We start from the raw sequence: 18,037 nt of genomic DNA, 5'->3' as shown, positions 1-18,037 counted from the left end.
CATAGTACCGGAAAAAGAGGGTTGTAACGAGGATGTCTGGACTGTATAATTTTAGCTATGAGGAAAGACTGGATAGGTTGGGGTTGTTTTCTTTGGAACAGAGGAGGCGGAGAGGAGACCTTATTGAGGCATATAAAATTATGAGGGGCCTAGATAGAGTGGTTAGGAAGGACACGTTTCCCCTTGGCAGAGGGATCAACAACCAGGGGGCATAGATTTAAAGTAATTGGTAAGAAGTTTAGAGAAAATATAAGGAGAAATTTCTTCACCCAGAGGGTGGTGGGGGTCTGGAATTCACTGCCTGAAAGGTGGTAGAGGCAGAAACCCTCACCACCACCATTTAAAAATTACCTGGATGTGCACCTGAAGTGCCATAACCTAAAGGGCTATGGACCAAGAGCTGGAAAGTGGGATTGGGCTGGATAGCTCTTCGTCGGCCGGTGCGAACGATGGGCCAAAATGGCTTTCTTCCGTGCTGTAAATTTCTATGATTACTGTTATATATGTAAACCTGTATATAACATGTATAGCCACCAGAGGGCTCATCCCCTGGAGCACAGATACTTAAGGAGGCCTCATAGGCTGGAGAGGTACTCTGGAGACCTGCAATAAAAGATTATGGTCACACTTTACTTTGAGCTCACAGTATCCAGTCAGACTCTTTATTCATACATAACAACTGGCGATGAGATACAGATGACGAACCCAACAATGGGCATCCTGGAGAAATTCTCGGAGAGAGATGATTGGGAAACCTTTGTGGAGCGACTCGACCAATACTTCATGGCCAACGAGCTGGAAGGAGAAGCAAACACTGCCAAACGAAGGGCGATTCTCCTCACTGTCTGCGGGGCACCAACGTATGGCTTCATGAAAAATCTGCTTGCTCCAGCGAAACCCACAGAGAAATCGTACATTGATTTGTGCACACTGGTCCAGGAGCCTCTGAACCCGAAGGAAAGCGTTCTGATGGCGAGGTACCGGTTCTACACCTAAAGGTCTGAAGGCTAGGAAGTGGCGAGTTAGGTCGCCGAGCAGGACATTGCGAATTTGAAGGACATTTGGAGCACATGCTCAGAGACTTCTTCGTACTTGGCATTGGCCACGAAGTGATACTTCGCAAACTTTTGACTGTAGAGACCCGAACCTTGAGTAAAGCCACAGCAATAGCCCAGGAGTTCATTGCCACCAGTGACAATACTAAGCAAATCTCTCAGCACACGAGTGCTGCTACAAGTACTGTGAACAAAGTGATGGTGTTTTCAAATTGAAATGTACAGGGCAGGCCCCACATGCCTGCAGCTGCACGTCCGCAGATATCTGAGAGTCCACCATCAAGGGTGATGAATGCAAAGCCATTAACACCTTGTTGGCGCTGTGGGGGTGATCATCGTTTCCATTCATGCCGCTTCAAAGGGCACGTTAGCAAGGGCTGTGGAACAATGGGACACCTCCAATGTATGTGCAGGCGAGCTGCAAACCCCGTTAATCCTACAAACCACCATGTTGCAGAGGAGGACAGATCCACAGTGGATCACGACGAACCAGAGCCTCAGACCGAGGAGGCAGAGGTATATGGGGTTCTCACATTTATCACAAAGTGTCCCCCGATAATGCTGAAGGTTGAATTAAATGGACTCCCAGTGTGTCAATGGAGCTGGACACGGGTGCGAGCCAGTCCATTATGAGCAAAAGACTTTTGATAAATTGTGGTGCAGCAAGGCTTCAAGGCCCGTCTTGACTCCCATTCGCATGAAACTGAGAACTTACACAAAGGAACTGATTCCCGTAATCGGCAGTGCTACTGTAAAGGTCTCCTACGATGGAGTGGTACTGGGCGATAATCCCACGCTGCTCGGCAGGAGCTGACTGGGAAAGATACGCCGGGACTGGGACGACATCCGTGTGCTCTCGTCCGCTGACGACACTTCGTGTGCCCAGGTCTTAAACAAGTTCCCTTCGCTGTTCGAACCAGGCATCGGGAAGTTCCGAGCAAAAGTGCAAATCCATCTAATTCCAGGGGCGTGACCCATCCATCACAAGGCAAGAGCAGTACCGTACACGATGAGAGAAAGGGTAGAGATCCAGCTGGACCGGCTGCAGGGTGAGGGCATCATTTCGCCGATCGAATTCAACGAGTGGGCCAGTCCGATTGTTCCAGTCCTCAAGGGAGACAGCACCGTCAGAATCTGTGGTGATTACAAAGTAACTATCAATCGTTTCTCCCTGCAGGATCAATACCCACTACCTTTTTGCAACACTGGCGGGAAGAAAGACGTTCACGAAACTGGACTTGACCTCGGCCTACATGACACAAGAGCTGGAAGAATCATCGAAGGGCCTCACCTGCATCAACACGCACAAAGGTCTCTTCATTTACAACAGATGCCCGTTTGGGATTCGATCAGCCGCGGCAATATTCCAGAGAAACATGGAAAGCTTACTGAAGTCGGTCCCGCACACGGTGCTCTTCCAGGACGACATCTTAGTTACAGGTCGGGACACAGTCGAGCACCGGCAGAAGCTGGAGGAGGTTCTTAGTCGACTCAACCGCATGGGGCTCAGGTTAAAATGCTCGAAGTGCATTTTCCTGGCGCCTGAAGTGGAGTTCCTGGGAGGAAGAATCGCGGCGGACGACATCAGGCCCACCGATTCGAAGACGAAGGCAATCGAGAACGCACCGAGGCCACAGAACGTGACGGAGCTGCGGTCATTTCTTCGACTCTTGAACTACTTTGGTAACTGGTCCTTTTCAGAATGGCAGACAGTGACTAGTGAAGTGCCGCAGGGCTCAGTGCTGGGACCCCAGCTCTTTACAATATACATTAATGATTTAGATGAAGGAATTGAGTGTAATATCTCCAAGTTTGCAGATGACACTAAACTTTGTGGCGGTGTGAGCTGTGAAGGGGACGCTAAGAGGCTGCAGGATGACTTGGACAGGTTAGGTGAGTGGGCAAATGCATGACAGATGCAGTATAATGTGGATAAATGTGAGGTTAGCAAGTTTTCTCTTGCTGTAAGTCTTGCAAATCGGTCATCCGACCTGGGTATAGGGGCGAAAGACTAATCGAACCATCTAGTAGCTGGTTCCCTCCGAAGTTTCCCTCAGGATAGCTGGTGCTCGTCCACACGCAGGAAAAGGGGAGGTGCGACGAGGCCTGGGTGTCATGGTTCATCAGTCATTGAAAGTTGGCATATAGGTACAGCAGGTGGTGAAGAAGGCAAATGGTACGTTGGCCTTCATAGCTAGAGGATTTGAGTATAGCAGCAGGGAGGTCTTACTGCAGTTGTACAGGGCCTTGCTGCGGCCTCACCTGGAATAGTGTGTTCAGTTTTGGTCTCCTAATCTGAGGAAGGACGTTTTTGCTATTGAGGGAGTGCAGCGAAGGTTCACCAGACTGATTCCCGAGATGGCTGGACTGACATAGGAGGAGAGACTGGATCGACTGGGCCTTTACATAGTCTAGAAGGATGAGAGGGGATCTCATAGGAACATATAAGATTCTGATGGGACTGGACAAGTTAGATGCGGGAAGAATGTTCCCGATGTTGGGGAAGTCCAGAACCAGGGGGACACAGTCTTAGGATAAGGGGTAAGCCATTTAGGACTGAGATGAGGAGAAACTTCTTTACTCAGAGTTGTTAACCTGTGGAATTCCCTGCCGCAGAGAGTTGTTGATGCCAGTTCATTGGATATATTCAAGAGGGAGTTCGATATGGCCCTTACGGCTAAGGGGATCAAGGGGTATGGAGAGAAAGCAGGAAAGGGGTACTGAGGGAATGATCAGCCATGATCTTATTGAATGGTGGTGCAGGCTCGAAGGGCCGAATGGCCTACACCTGCACCTATTTTCTATGTTTCTACGTTTCTATGTAACTTCTTACTGGGTCTCAGCACACTGTTAGAACCACTGCACGCCTTACTGCGTAAAGGAGACGAATGGGTATGGGGCAAAAGCCAAGAAAATGTCTTTGTAAAAGCTCGAAAATTGTTATGCTCAAACAAATTGCTTGTGTTGTATGATCCATGTAAGCGATTGGTACTAGCATGTGATGTGCTGTCATACGGCATCGGGTGTGTATTGCAACAAGCCAATGAATCTGGGAAATTGCAACCGGTTGCTTATGCATCCAGAAGTCTATCAAAGGCTGAGAGAGCCTACAGCATGACTGAAAAAGAAGCGTTAGCCTGTGTTTATGGGGTAAAGAAAATGCATCAATATCTGTTTGGGCTCAAATTTGAATTGGAAACTGGCCATAAGCCACTGATGTCCCTTTTTTCCGAAAGTAAGGGGACAAATACAAATGCATCGGCCCGCATCCAGAGATGGGCGCTTACGTTGTCCGCATAAACTATGCCATCCACCACATGCCAGGCACAGAAAACTGTGCCGATGCTCTCAGTAGGCTGTCATTGCCAACCACAGGGGTCGAAATGGCACAGCCCGCAGATTTAGTCATGGTTATGGAAGCATTCGAGAGTGAGCAATCACCTGTTACCGCCCGACAGATTAGAACCTGGACGAGCCAGGACCCCTTACTGTCCCTAGTAAAAAAATTGTGTGCTTCACGGGAGCTGGTCCAGTGTCCCAGTGGAAATGCAGGAAGAGATAAAGCCGTACTAGCGGCGTAAAGATGAAATGTCTATACAGCTAGACTGCCTTCTGTGGGGTAATCGGGTAGTGGTCCCCAAGGCAGCCAGGGACACTTTCATCAGTGACCTTCACAGTACTCACCCAGGCATTGTAATGATGAAAGCAATAAGCCAGATCCTATGTGTGGTGACCCGGTATCGATGTGGACTTAAGAGTCCTATATGCACAAATTTAACACATGCTCGCAGTTAAGCAATGCACCCAGGGAAGCGCCACTAAGTTTATGGCCTTGGCCCTCCAAACCATGGTCAAGGGTCCATGTCGACTATGCAGGCCTGCTTTTGGGTAAAATGTTCCTTGTGGTTGTAGATGCGTACTCCAAATGGATTGAATGAGAGATAATGTCGGCAAGCACGTCCGCTGCCACCACAGAAAGCCTGCGGGCTATGTTTGCCACGCACGGACTGCCTGATGTCCTTGTGAGCGACAACGGGCCATGTTTCACCAGTGCCAAGTTCAAAGAGTTCATGACCCGTAATGGGATCAAACATGTTACATCTGCCCCGTTCAAACCGGCATCCAATGGTCAGGCAGAGAGAGCAGTGCAAACTATCAAACAGGGCTTTAAGGGGGCAACTGAAGGCTCACTGCAGACTCACCTATCCCGAGTCCTGCTTAGCTACCACACGAGACCCCACTCACTCACTGGGATTCCACCTGCTGAACTATTCATGAAAAGAGCACTTAAGACAAGGCTCTCGTTAGTTCACCCTGATCTACATGAACGGGTAGAGAGCAGGCGGCTTCAACAAAGTACATATCATGATAGCGCAAATGTGTCAAGCAAAATTGAAATCAATGATCCTGTATTTGTGTTAAATTATGGACAAGGTCCCAAGTGGCTTCCCAGCACTATTTTGGCCAAAGAGGGGAGCAGAGTATTTCGGGTCAAACTTTCAAATGGACTCATTCACCGGAAACACTTGGATCAAATCAAACTCAGATTCACGGACTATCCTGAGCAACCCACATTAGACCATACCTTCTTTGACCCCCCCAACATACACACCAGTGGCAACCGACACTGCGGTTGGCCACGAAGCAGAACCCATCACCCGCAGCTGCCCAGCAGTTTCACCACACCAGGCAGCCCAGCAAGGCCAGCTGCACAACAGCCCAGCGAGGGCCCAACAAATGATTCACCAAAACCAGCATTTGCACCGGGACGATCAACCAGGGAAAGAAAGGCCCCAGATCGACTCACCTTGTTAATAGTTACACTGTTGACTTTGGGGGTTGGGGGGGGGGGCAGGGAGTGTTGTTATATATGTAAACCTGTATAGCCATCAGAGGGCTCATCCCCTGGAGTCCCAAGGGATCCCACAATCCCTTGGGAGCACAGGTACTTAAGGAGGCCTCACAGGCTTGAGAGGCACTCTGGAGACCTGCAATAAAAGACTACGGTCACACTTTACTTTGAGCTCACAGTATCCAGTCAGACTCTTTATTCATGCGTAACAATTACTGTTTCATAGGAAAACACAGCAGCCAATTTAAGCACAGAATAATCCCAGAAACAGGAAATGAGATGAATGACTAGTTAGTCTGTTTTTTGGTGCTGGATGAGGGAGGAATGCTGTTCAAGACTCTGGGAAAACTCCACACTCCTCAAATAGTGTCCAACTAAACTGCCACACGGGGCCTAAATTTAATGTGTCAACCAAAAAACAGCACTACTAACATGGAGATTTCGAGCAGTTCACACCTTTTGCCCTTTCGAAGCATTGATGAAAGGGGAATTTCTGTTGAGGGGAAGTTTCCAGTACAATGGTGTTTATAACTGTTATAAGCTATAGTTACATTTAAGTTATAAATCAGAGCTCATGGATCAGGGTAAATCCACTGACCTGCATGCTACTAAACAATACAGAAGGACACAGGTTCAACCCCCAGTGCTGAGTAAACAACAACAGGAGTGCTACAATTGGCCGTATTGTCCCCGAGCTTGGAGGGGAGGGGAAAACGGGCAGGAATCCATCTGATCACAAGCCAGCAACTCATGCTAGAAACTGTATGTGCAACAAGGTCAGTTGAGGACAGGATAAGGCCCGATGCTAATTTTCTGAATGGTCAAATGACCTTCCGCCACTGACTGGCAGGATTCAAATGAACACAATGGTCAGTTGGGCAAGGTACCGAGGGGGAGGGGGGAGGACGATAAATGAGAGGAAAAAACATTAAAAAGTTATAAATAACTACACTAAACCACGCAGCACTCGATACACATGCAGCCACCTCTGTATTACTGATGTGTACCTGCTCTGGAAGTTTGGAACCAAATAATTTACAGAGAGTTGATTGGGTTATTGAAATTCCAGGGAGAATTCAGTCAGCTCCACTTCCATTCCTGGCTAGGATTAAACTTTCCCAACTTGTGAAGCCTGAAAGACAGGGACAGAAAGAGAAGCTGTAATCAAACAACAGAGCCACACACACTGCTTCAGAAACAGTTCCAGTGTTAAATCACAGTATAACATCTACCAGATCTGCTCCGAACTGCTGCTAACAATCCAGCAGATTTTAAGTGTTACCGCTCGGATCTCTAAGGCAAAATAGTGGGTGTGTGAAAATTTGATTCTCTGTCTGCACAAACTATGGAAAAGCACCCAGCAGTACAGTTGGTTTATAACCTTTGTCCTTCTAAACTGTGTCTGAAGAGCACAATTTGAGCTGTGTAAAACGTTTGTAAAACTGGGGTAAACTACTGGGAGGAGTTGGTTCACAACATGAAAGCAAACCGGCTTCAGAGAGAGGTTCCAATAGTGTATTACTGTGCCAATACTCTAAATAGTAACAATGATAGGCTGGAGTAGGTTGTAATATCCTGTCAGAAAGATCTACATCTCCTGGACAGATCACCAATTATTATCGCAGAAGTACAAAATGTACAGCCCTTCATCCTCAAGACGCTCACAGAATTAATTTCAAAACAGATTTTATCTCTGAATCCAAAGTTCAATTAAATCTGTCTGTGAAGCACACTCTAAGCATTTATCCTTACTGTTGCAGTAACTATGGATGCCATCTGCATAGACTTCCAAACAGTATCCATGTCTGCTGCCTCCAGCTAGATTGCTACATAACACTGCATTCTTAGGACAGCTGGGAGACTGAGGTAACCAAGAACAATGATGGGACTATGTGGAGACGAATGTGAACTCACAGGGAGGCTGAGGCGGTAGAGAGACTGATAGGTGACGGGAACGTGCAGGATGCAAAAGGACCATCAAGAGCAGACGAGACCGTGTAAGAGACCAACAGCATGCAGCGGCAACAACACTGGGCAACTGGCAGGAAAACACAAAGCTGGCAAGATTGTGCTGGGCAACTTCCCATCAGCAGTGCAACAAAGGCACGACTCAGTGTTAACCTAACCCATACAGAGCAGCAGGATCCCAGGTTCCATCACCAATCTGTAATAAGTTACAAAATGTCAGTTGATGTCATCACAGGAGCACTACAATTATTGGTAAGTGTTAGGAACAGGAGGAGGCCATTCAGCCCCTCGATTCTGCTCCACCATTCAACGGGATCATGGCTGATCTGCACCCCAGTTCCATTTACCCACCGTTGCACCATACCCCATGATACCATTACCTAACAAAAAACAATTGACCCCTAGCATGCAGAGCTTTTTGGAGGACAGAATTCCAGAATACCATATGGGGAAAAAGTAGTTCCCGATTTCCCTCCTGAACGGCCTTGCTCTAATTTTAAGATTATGCTCCCTTGTTCTTGACTCCCCCACCAGAGGAAATGGCTTCTCCCTATCTACCCTAACAAATCTTTTTACCATTTTAAATACCTTGATCAGATCACCCCACAGATCAACGTGACCATGCAAAGGCAGGGTTTTTCATAGGGTTACTGGAAGGCGCTATCAAAATATGAATTTTAACATTACAATAGTGACTACACTTCAAAAAGTATTTCATTGGCTGTAAAGCACTTTGAGATGTCGTGAAAGGTGCAATATAAATGCAAGTCTTTTTTTTTTCTCCACGTCATGTTTGGCTAAATAGCAGTCACTGCATTTGCAAAGTATTTCAGTCCTTTGAGAGGGCGGTGGGGGGGGGGGGCGGAGGAGGAGGAAGAAGAAGGGCAAGTACACGGTCTGAGATTCAACACAATATGGGGCAAGTGTGTATGGTCCGGACAGTCTTTCCTCAACCTAGGTACACAATATAAACTGCTATATAAATGCTCTCTCATTATTGTGTGACTGCTCCACCTACAGTCTCCAATGACATCCATTTTAAGTGAAAAATAGTAATTTCTTTATAATTCACCAGACAATAGGAGCCAGGATTCTTTGAGCTCCTGCACTACTTTACGTCAGCAGCAGAAGAAACAGCACCAAGGATCGAAACAACAAATAGGAACACAGGAATTGCTAGACGAAAAAAGACCACGGTCCATCTCGATCGACGGCTACCATCCTGGTAATCGCATGATACAACAATAATGGAGTTGTTGGCTAATCATAGCAATCAATCACTTATCAATGAGTCTATAACAGAGCCAGCCATGAGGCGAGGAAACTGCCAGTGAGAGAGAGCTTTGGGAACCTTGGGTCCAGTCACCTGTTCCTCACAAGCACGCTACAGTCACATCATGTCTCAAATTAAAAAGACTTGGATTTATATAGCGCCTTTCACGACCACCGGACATCTCAAAGCGCTTTACAGCCAATGAAGTACTTTTGTAACCTCCTCCAGCCCCAACACCCTTCCCCAACTCTGTAACCTCCTCCAGCCCTACACCCCTCCCCATCTCTGTAACCTCCTCCTGCCCTACACCCCTCCCCATCTCTGTAACCTCCTCCAGCCCCAACACCCCTCCCTATCTCTGTAACCTTCTCCAGCCCTACACCCCTCCCTATCTCTGTAACCTCCTCCTGCCCTACACCTCTCCCTAGCTCTGTAACCTCCTCCAGCCTCCACAACCCTCCCTATCGCTGTAACCCCCTCCATCCCCTACACACCTCCCCATCTCTGTAACCTCCTCCAGCCCGAACACCCGTCCCTATCTCTGTAACCTCCTCATGCACCTACACCCCTCCCTATCTCTAACCTTCTCATGCCCCTACATTCCTCCAGGCCTATACCCCCCATATCTCTGTAACCTCCTCCAGTCCCTACACCTCTCCCTATCTCTGTAACCTCCTCCAGCCCCTACACCCTTCCCTATCTCTGTAACCTCCTCCAGCCCTTACACCCCTCCCTATCTCTATAACCCCCTAAAGCCCTCCCTATCTCTGTATCCTCCTCCAGCCCCTATACCTCTCCCTATCTCTGTTGTAAAGTAGGAAATACGGCAGCCAATTTGTGCACAGCAAGCTCCCACAAACAGCAATGTGATAATCTGTTTTTTTGTTATGTTAATTGAGGGATAAATATTGGTCAGGACATCAGGGAGAACTCCCCTGCTTTTCTTCATAATGCCATGAGATCTTTTACATCACTTGAGCGAGCAGACGGGGTCTCAGTTTAACGTCTCATCCAAAAGACGGCACCTCTGACAGTGCAGAGCTCCCTCAGCACGGCATTGGAGCGTCAGCCTAGTTTTTTTTGTGCTCAACTCCCTGGAGTGGGACTTCAACCCACAACCTTCTGTCTCAGAGGTGAGAGTGCTGCCCACTGAGCCACAGCTGACACTATATTACTCCTATACTGTATCCCAAAATGTTATTTTCTGAAAGAAATCTATCTAATTTGTATTTGAATGCATCAATGCTAACTGCTCCCATTGTTTCCCGAGGGTGTCTGTTCCATGGACTCAAACACTGAAATATTGTTTCCCCAGATTCATTCTGATTTTACCCCCCTTCCAGCACAGGCCGTGTCCTCTGGTTCTACTGTTCTGGACACGGAACTCACCATGGCTCACATTATCTCGTCCCTTTAGAATCCTAAAAACAGCAATCATATCACCTTCTCTTTGCCAAAGAGAACATGGCCAATTTACATAATCGTTCCTCATAACCCAATCCCTCAATCATTCTGCTTGCTCTCTTCTGTATCCTTTCAATAGCTGCAATATCCTTTTTGTATTGTGGTGAACTGTACACAGCATTCTAAGTGCGGTCACACCAATGATTCATAAAGTGCAGGATTACCTCACCATTTTGGCTCAATATTGAGCTTTTAATGTATCCCAACGTCTGATCTGCTTTGCTCACTGCCACCGAGCATTGTTGCAATAGTTTCAATATATTGTCAATCAGGAAACCCCATCCCCGAGAACTCTCATTTCCCATGCACATTATTGTCTTACCATTTCAGTAATAATCTCTTCCTGGATTTATTTGTGCCCGTAACATGAAGCAGAGGATTACTCGTGAATCAGGACATCATCTGACTTCCACACATCATTGGATTCGATCTTCACTCTATTCCCAACCATCTGTACCAAATCTACTATAAGCTTTCAATTTGGTTTCTTCCTGTTTCATCCTCACGGTATCGCCCTGTGGGTTCTCTCTTGTTTTCTCCATAGTATTTGCCATTTGTGGACCCATTAACATAAGAACATAAGAAATAGGAGCAGGGGTAAGCCATTTGGTCCCTGGAGCCTGCTCCGCCATTCAATAAGATCGTGGCTGATCTGATCTTGGTCTCAACTCCACTTCCCTGCCCTCTCCCCCCTTAACCCTTGACTCCCTTATCATTCAAAAATCTATCTATCTCCACCTTAAATATATTCAATGACCCAGCCTCCACAGCTCTCTGGGGTAGAGAATTCCAAAGATTCACAGCCCCCAGAGAAGAAATTCCTCCATCTCCGTTTTAAATGGGCGACCCCTTATTCTGAAGCTATGCCCCCTAGTTCTAGACTCCCCCACGAGGGGAAACATCCTCTCTGCATCTACCCTGTCCAGCCCCCTCAGAACCTTATATGTTTCAATAAGATCACCTCTCATTCTTCTAAATGCCAATGAGTATAGGCCCAACCTGCTCGACCTTTCTTCATAAGACAACCCCTTCATCTCAGGAATCAACCTCGTGAACCTTCTCTGAACTGCCTTCAATGCAAGTATATCCTTCCTTAAATAAGGTGACCAAAACTGTACGCAGTACTCTAGGTATGGTCTCACCAATATCCTGTACAGTTGTAGCAGGACTTCCCTACTTTTATACTCCATCCCCCTTGCAATAAAGGCCATTTGCCTTCCTGATTACTTGCTGTACCTGCATGCTAACTTTTTGTGTTTCATGTACAAGGATCCCCAGATCCCTCTGTACCGTAGCATTTTGTAGTTTCTCTCCATTTAAATAATCATTTGCTTTTTTATTAAGCCCTGAGTGTAGGTCACAGGAAGTCCATGAGCTAAACCATACATGAGGATTATCTGCTCAGGTGTCTGTCTTGCCTGTTGCTCCATTTCATCTATTTGTGAAGTGCCCTGAAGCTGACAATCTAGTTAGCCTGACTAACTAATCTGTATGCATTCTCTCATATACACAAATATATTGGCGTGTCAATCTGCAGCACCACTCATTAGGACAGTAAGGATACATGCACAGGCACATATGTGCAGTGTATAAAGGAGAAGAACTGTACTACAGCAGTACAAAAATTGCAGATGCATTCTGAACAATACAATTAATAATATGTATTAGGATTCAGGATTTGAAGTTTTGTGCAGCTATATGCAACATAGTAGAAATAAAACATGCATACGGAGTGGATGTTAATGCAGTATTGTCCCATGCTTCAATTCATTCTACATAGTGTACAGTATTCACTGTGAGAATATTTTGTCTAATAAGTGGGAGCTCCCATTAAAATGATCCTATTTGGACTGTACTGTGAACAGTTCTGGTCTCTATATTATATAGAGGCACTGGAGAAAGTGCAAAAAACATTTACTAGGCCGACACCAGAAGTGAGAGGTTATAATAATCCAGAAAGGTTGACCAGGCTAGGGCTCTTTTCTCTAGAAAGAGAAGACTGGGAGTGACCTGACTGAGGTCTTCAAGACCATGAATGTTTTTAATAGGGTAGACAGAGAGAAGAAGCTTCCACCTGCAGGGGAGATCAAACTAGGAATCATAAATACAAGATAGTCACTAATAAATCCAATAGGAAATTCAGGAGAAACTTGTTTACCCAGAAAGTAGCTAGAATGTGGAACTCACTACCACAGGGAGTGGTTGAGGTGAACAGAATAGATGCACTCAAGGGGAAGCTAGATAAACATGAGGGAGAAAGGAAGAGAGAATATGTTGATAGGGTTCGATGGAGAGGTGCGAGGAGGCTTGTGTGGAGCGTGAACCGGCATGGAAAGATTGGGCCAAATGGCCTGTATCTGTGCTGTACATACTTTGTAAATATGTAAAAGGGAGAATAGATGCACAAGCATGCCAGTTTCCAATCTCACAGTCGAGCATCACCAAACATTTGCAAATGGGAGGGAGAGAGGTCACAAATACAGTCACCTCCAGGCTGTTGTCAGTCACCTCCAGCACACTTCAGCATTAGTGGTTGCCTGACAGCAAGTCGCCCTCTTGCTCACAGCTGGTATGGGACCCCGAGGGGGCAGGGAGTGGGAATTTTAAAACCAATATTTCTACTTAACTTGCAATCATGCGTCGGTTTCCTCACTCTTGTCTGTCTTGTGTTTACATCCACATAAATATGCATTGTCCCACATACACAGATGTGTGCGTCATCAGTTTTGTATGTTGCCTATATATTCAGCAAGCATGGGTCTCGTGCTGTGTAGTCCGTCTCTCTCACCTTTACATTTAACAATGTACAACCTGTACATTTAACAAAGTACAGGTGAGGGAGATGGACTACACAGCAAGAGTTATCTATTCTGTTACTTCTCACCTGCAATTTTAGATTGCAAGTATCCTGTCTGCCTCCCTCTCTCCCCTTTATATTCTTTATCCATTTTCTCTTTCACCTCCCTTCCATATTCTGGATATATATATTCTGCCTCCTCTCTCCTCTATATTGATCTGCTGCCATGCACGCTTTCTTCCTCACCACTCTGTTCACACCAGCTGAATCTTCCCCACAATAATTGGGGATTTTTTTTCAACACTGTAATAGGGTGAAACAACAAATGCCATGTCCCCTTTAATAAATCAATGAGGCAGCCTACCTGGGGAGGGAGGCTGGATCTCCCAGTGCTGTGTGACTGATCAGAGAAGCCGAGTGCCTCCCTGATCCACGAGGGCAGTAGGTGGCAGCAAAGGGAAGCCCCTGCTTCTCCGCTTTAAATCCCACCCCTTTTGCAAATTAGAAAAAAAACAGCAAGGTAAACATTTTGAGCCCTGGACCAGCAGCCATCACACCACAACCCGTCACTCTGAACCTCCCAAACCCAACAGTCTGCTGCCAAGATCGGGGGCACAATACCCGGGGGTAGGGGGGAAATAACACGATTTCCAAACCAAAGAAAAACAGAAGCATAAAAAGCTCGACATTAAACAGTTTAATTGCATAGACTTCCAACATAAGAGTCAGTGGCATTTGATTAGTTCTGCCACAGCAGAGCAAAAACCGACTGCACCAGGAAACGGTCGCAAAAAGAACTGACATTAAAAAATAAAAGTCAAGAGAGTTGGGGTGTGAACGGCGTGTTCGATGCAGGGTTTTCAAGAGGGGGGAGGACATCAGCCGGATTGTGCAGTGTCGGTTCCACTGTTGTGTCTTGGTGCTGGGACGGGAAGGTGGGTGGGGGAGAGAAAGGAGATGGGGGGGAAACGGGGGTGGGTGGGTGAGGACAGAGGAAAGGAGAGAGGAGATGGGGGAGGGGAGGGGTCGAGGAGCGGAGGGGGTTACGGCGGGGTCGAGGGAGGGGGTTACGGCGGGGTCGAGGGAGGGGGTTACGGCGGGGTCGAGGGAGGGGGTTACGGCGGGGTCGAGGGAGGGGGTTACGGCGGGGTCGAGGGAGGGGGTTACGGCGGGGTCGAGGGAGGGGGTTACGGCGGGGTCGAGGGAGGGGGTTACGGCGGGGTCGAGGGAGGGGGTTACGGCGGGGTCGAGGGAGGGGGTTACGGCGGGGTCGAGGGAGGGGGTTACGGCGGGGTCGAGGGAGGGGGTTACGGCGGGGTCGAGGGAGGGGGTTACGGCGGGGTCGAGGGAGGGGGTTACGGCGGGGTCGAGGGAGGGGGTTACGGCGGGGTCGAGGGAGGGGGTTACGGCGGGGTCGAGGGAGGGGGTTACGGCGGGGTCGAGGGAGGGGGTTACGGCGGGGTCGAGGGAGGGGGTTACGGCGGGGTCGAGGGAGGGGGTTACGGCGGGGTCGAGGGAGGGGGTTACGGCGGGGTCGAGGGAGGGGGTTACGGCGGGGTCGAGGGAGGGGGTTACGGCGGGGTCGAGGGAGGGGGTTACGGCGGGGTCGAGGGAGGGGGTTACGGCGGGGTCGAGGGAGGGGGTTACGGCGGGGTCGAGGGAGGGGGTTACGGCGGAGTCTATGGGGGGATCTGGGGGATTTACCCTGGGTTGTTACCCAGGGGGGCTCCAGTTTTCTAGGGTGCCAGGAGGGCGCCACAGTGGCAGCTGTCCAGGGACAGGGCTCTTTTGTTGCAATGGATGGGGACGGTGAGCCGGGGGCCCGGGGACGCCTGCCGGGGTGATGCAGGTACAATATCCGGGAATGCTGACTCTCAGCACAAAAAACAAGTCCCCGAAGCTAACGGGTCTGAGGGGGAGATTTAAACGCACAGCACCTGGCGAGAAGGGGTGAGGGTGTGGGGCAGGCCGCAACACACAGCACTACCGAGCAAATAGTGAATGTCAAACCTGGTACACTGGCGAGTGCGCGGGACGGTCCCTCAGTCTCAGACAAGGGCAGGAGGAGGAGGAGGAGGAGGCCGGCCTCTTTCCTGGCACACATTCCCTCGATCATGTAGCCATGTTAAAGCAGAGATTTCACCAGAACCCCCGCTGCAGAAACCGGCAGCGACTGTGTCGGGGGTGGAAATAACTATAGAGGCGGCGGACAGCGAGAGAGCGAACGGTAAGGCGGCCAGTCAGCCAGCGGAAAGACTGAGGGGCTGGAGGACCGAGACAGCCTCCAGCTATCCCAGCCAGCACCGCGGCACGCTGAATTCAGCGCGCTACCCGGGGCCACGCTGAGCTCGGAAGACTCAGGTAAAACTCCAGTATCCCAGCGCGCACCTGGGCCACGATGAGCGCGGAGGACTCAGCTGGAACTCCAGTATCCCAGCGAGCACCGGGGCCACGCTGAGCTCGGAGGACTCAGATAGAACTCCGGTATCCCAGCGCGCACCGCGAGCCACGCTGAGCTCGGAGGACTCGGCTCGAACTCCAGTATCCCAGTGCGGACCGGGGCCACGCTGAGCTCGGAGGACTCAGATAGAACTCCGGTATCCCAGCGCGCACCGCGAGCCACGCTGAGCTCGGAGGACTCGGCTTGAACTCCAGTATCCCAGTGCGGACCGAAGCCACGCTGAGCTAGGAGGACTCAGATAGAACGCCAGTATCCCAGGAAGAACCGGGGCCACGCTGAGGCTCGGAGGACTCAGCTAGATTCCGGTATCCCAGGATTCATTGGGAGGCCAGCATCATGCAAGAACAACAATTATATTTATATAGCGCCTTTAACATAGTAAAACATCCCAAGGTGCTTTGCAGGAGCTTCCTATGGCAGATATTTGACACCGAGCCACAAAAGGAGATATTAGCTTCCCCGTCCCCTCAGAACCTGTTTCTTTCTATTTTTCTCCTTGTCTCTAATGGTCATTTTCCCGCAGTTCACACCCTATCTCGACGAATGTTTTTCTAACTCCTGGCATTAACATTTGAATTTGGCCCATCCTCCCTTTTGTGTCTCTAATCTCTCCTGCCTTCCACCCTATCACAGACCTTCCCTTTTGTTCTTTCTTCCCCTCCCCCTTTCAGTGCTTGTTAAGAATCCGTTCTTTTCGAACACTCTCCAATTCTGACGAAGGATCATCGACCCAAAATGTTAACTCTGCTTTCTCTCCACAGATGCTGCCTATCCTGCTGAGATTTCCAGCATTTTCTGTTTTTATTCCTGATTCCAGCATCTGTAGTATTTTGCTTTTGTAAAGGAGATATTAGGACAGGAAAGAGGTAGGTTTTATGGAGCATCTTGAAGGAGGAAAGAGAGGCGGAGAGGTTTAAGGAGGGCATTCCAGAGCTTAGGGCCCAGGCAGCTAAAGGCACGGCCACCGATTATAATCAGGGATGCTCAAGAGTGCAGCATTAGAAGAGCACTGATATCTCGGGGGGGACGTTGTGGGGCTGGAAGAGATTACAGAGCTAGGGAGGGACGAGGCCATGGAGGGATTCGAAAACAAGGATGAGAATCTTGAAATTGAGGCGTTGCTTAACCGGGAGCCAATGTAGGTCAGAGAGCACAGGGGCAATGGGTGAACGGGACTTGGTGCGAGTTAGTACACGATCAGCAGAGTTTTGGATAATCTTAAGTTCACGTAGGGTGGAATGTGGGAGACCAGCCAGGAGTGCATTGGAATAGTCAAGTCTAGAAGTAACAAAGGCCAGGATTGAGGGTTGGTACACTGGTAAATGCCCATTAGCCAGGCTAGTTGGAAATTTTCAAAGTTTAACCATATGGCTGCCCAGCCAGTTATCCCAGTTTCAGGGTTGGGCTTTCGGTTCACTCCGTGAGTACATTTGCTGGGCTCTTGCAGCGTTTGCCTATATAACAATAGTCATTGTTCTCTGACATATTTCAGTACTCTCGATAAATCCAAGCATGTCTCCCAGCGCTTTAGCCCACTGCCAAGTCTTGGGAATAAAGTCTCACAGATCTGGTTCGATCCTAGTTAACCAGAGTTAAACAAGGCAATGATGCAGAGCCACACAGCAGACAAGCAAAATCCTGCGGATGCTGGAATCTGAAATAAAACAGGAAATGATGGAAATCTCAGCGGGTCAGACCGCATCTGTGGAGAGAAAAAAAGAGTTAACGTTTCAAAGGGTCATCGACCTGAAACGTTATCTCTGTTTCTCTCCACAGATGCTGCCTGAGCCGATGATACAGAGGCTTTGATAAGCGGGACAACAAGTCACAACGGAACCGGGCGTGACTATCACTTTAACATCAAAAGCAAACAAACGGAAAATCAAAGGCCGGCAACCTTTGTCTAATCATAGGGTGCATAATCAGGTCAAAGAAAACCTGAGCTGCCTTGGGATTACAACAAGCTGTTCTGGAAGACTGTGGCCTCAGATATGAGTCACCTCATGGACAGGTTGGGACATGTTGACTAACTAAGAATGATATAAAAGTAGAGAGAAAAGGCGAGTCAACCAGAGAGAACCTCGGAGCAATATCTCGAAAAGCAGGGACCTCAAGTTAGGAACTTGAAACGGGACACTAGAGCGGAGACTGATCATCTCTGTTTGAA

General features: G+C 48.5%; 1 protein-coding gene across 3 annotated transcripts in view; it reads right to left on the bottom strand.

Annotated features, from left to right (window-relative positions):
- LOC139265811 (AMMECR1-like protein) overlaps positions 1-15,733 on the bottom strand; it is a 137,271-nt gene extending 121,538 nt beyond the window's left edge. The window contains exons 1-3 of one of the 3 annotated variants that reach the window (XM_070883262.1): positions 15,420-15,733; positions 13,774-13,900; positions 6,915-7,039 (exon numbers count right to left, since the gene is read on the bottom strand). The gene's annotated coding sequence lies outside the window, so the exon portion shown is untranslated. Of the gene's footprint in view, positions 1-6,914; positions 7,040-10,934; positions 11,089-13,773; positions 13,901-15,419 lie in introns of those variants that run through there. The other 2 variants (XM_070883260.1, XM_070883261.1) reach the window with 2 other exon arrangements.
- Between the last annotated feature and the right edge of the window lie 2,304 nt (positions 15,734-18,037).

Source organism: Pristiophorus japonicus, chromosome 6 (genome assembly GCF_044704955.1).
Source record: "Pristiophorus japonicus isolate sPriJap1 chromosome 6, sPriJap1.hap1, whole genome shotgun sequence".
Taxonomy (NCBI): domain Eukaryota; kingdom Metazoa; phylum Chordata; class Chondrichthyes; family Pristiophoridae; genus Pristiophorus; species Pristiophorus japonicus.
This window is presented reverse-complemented; position numbering and strand designations above follow the sequence as displayed.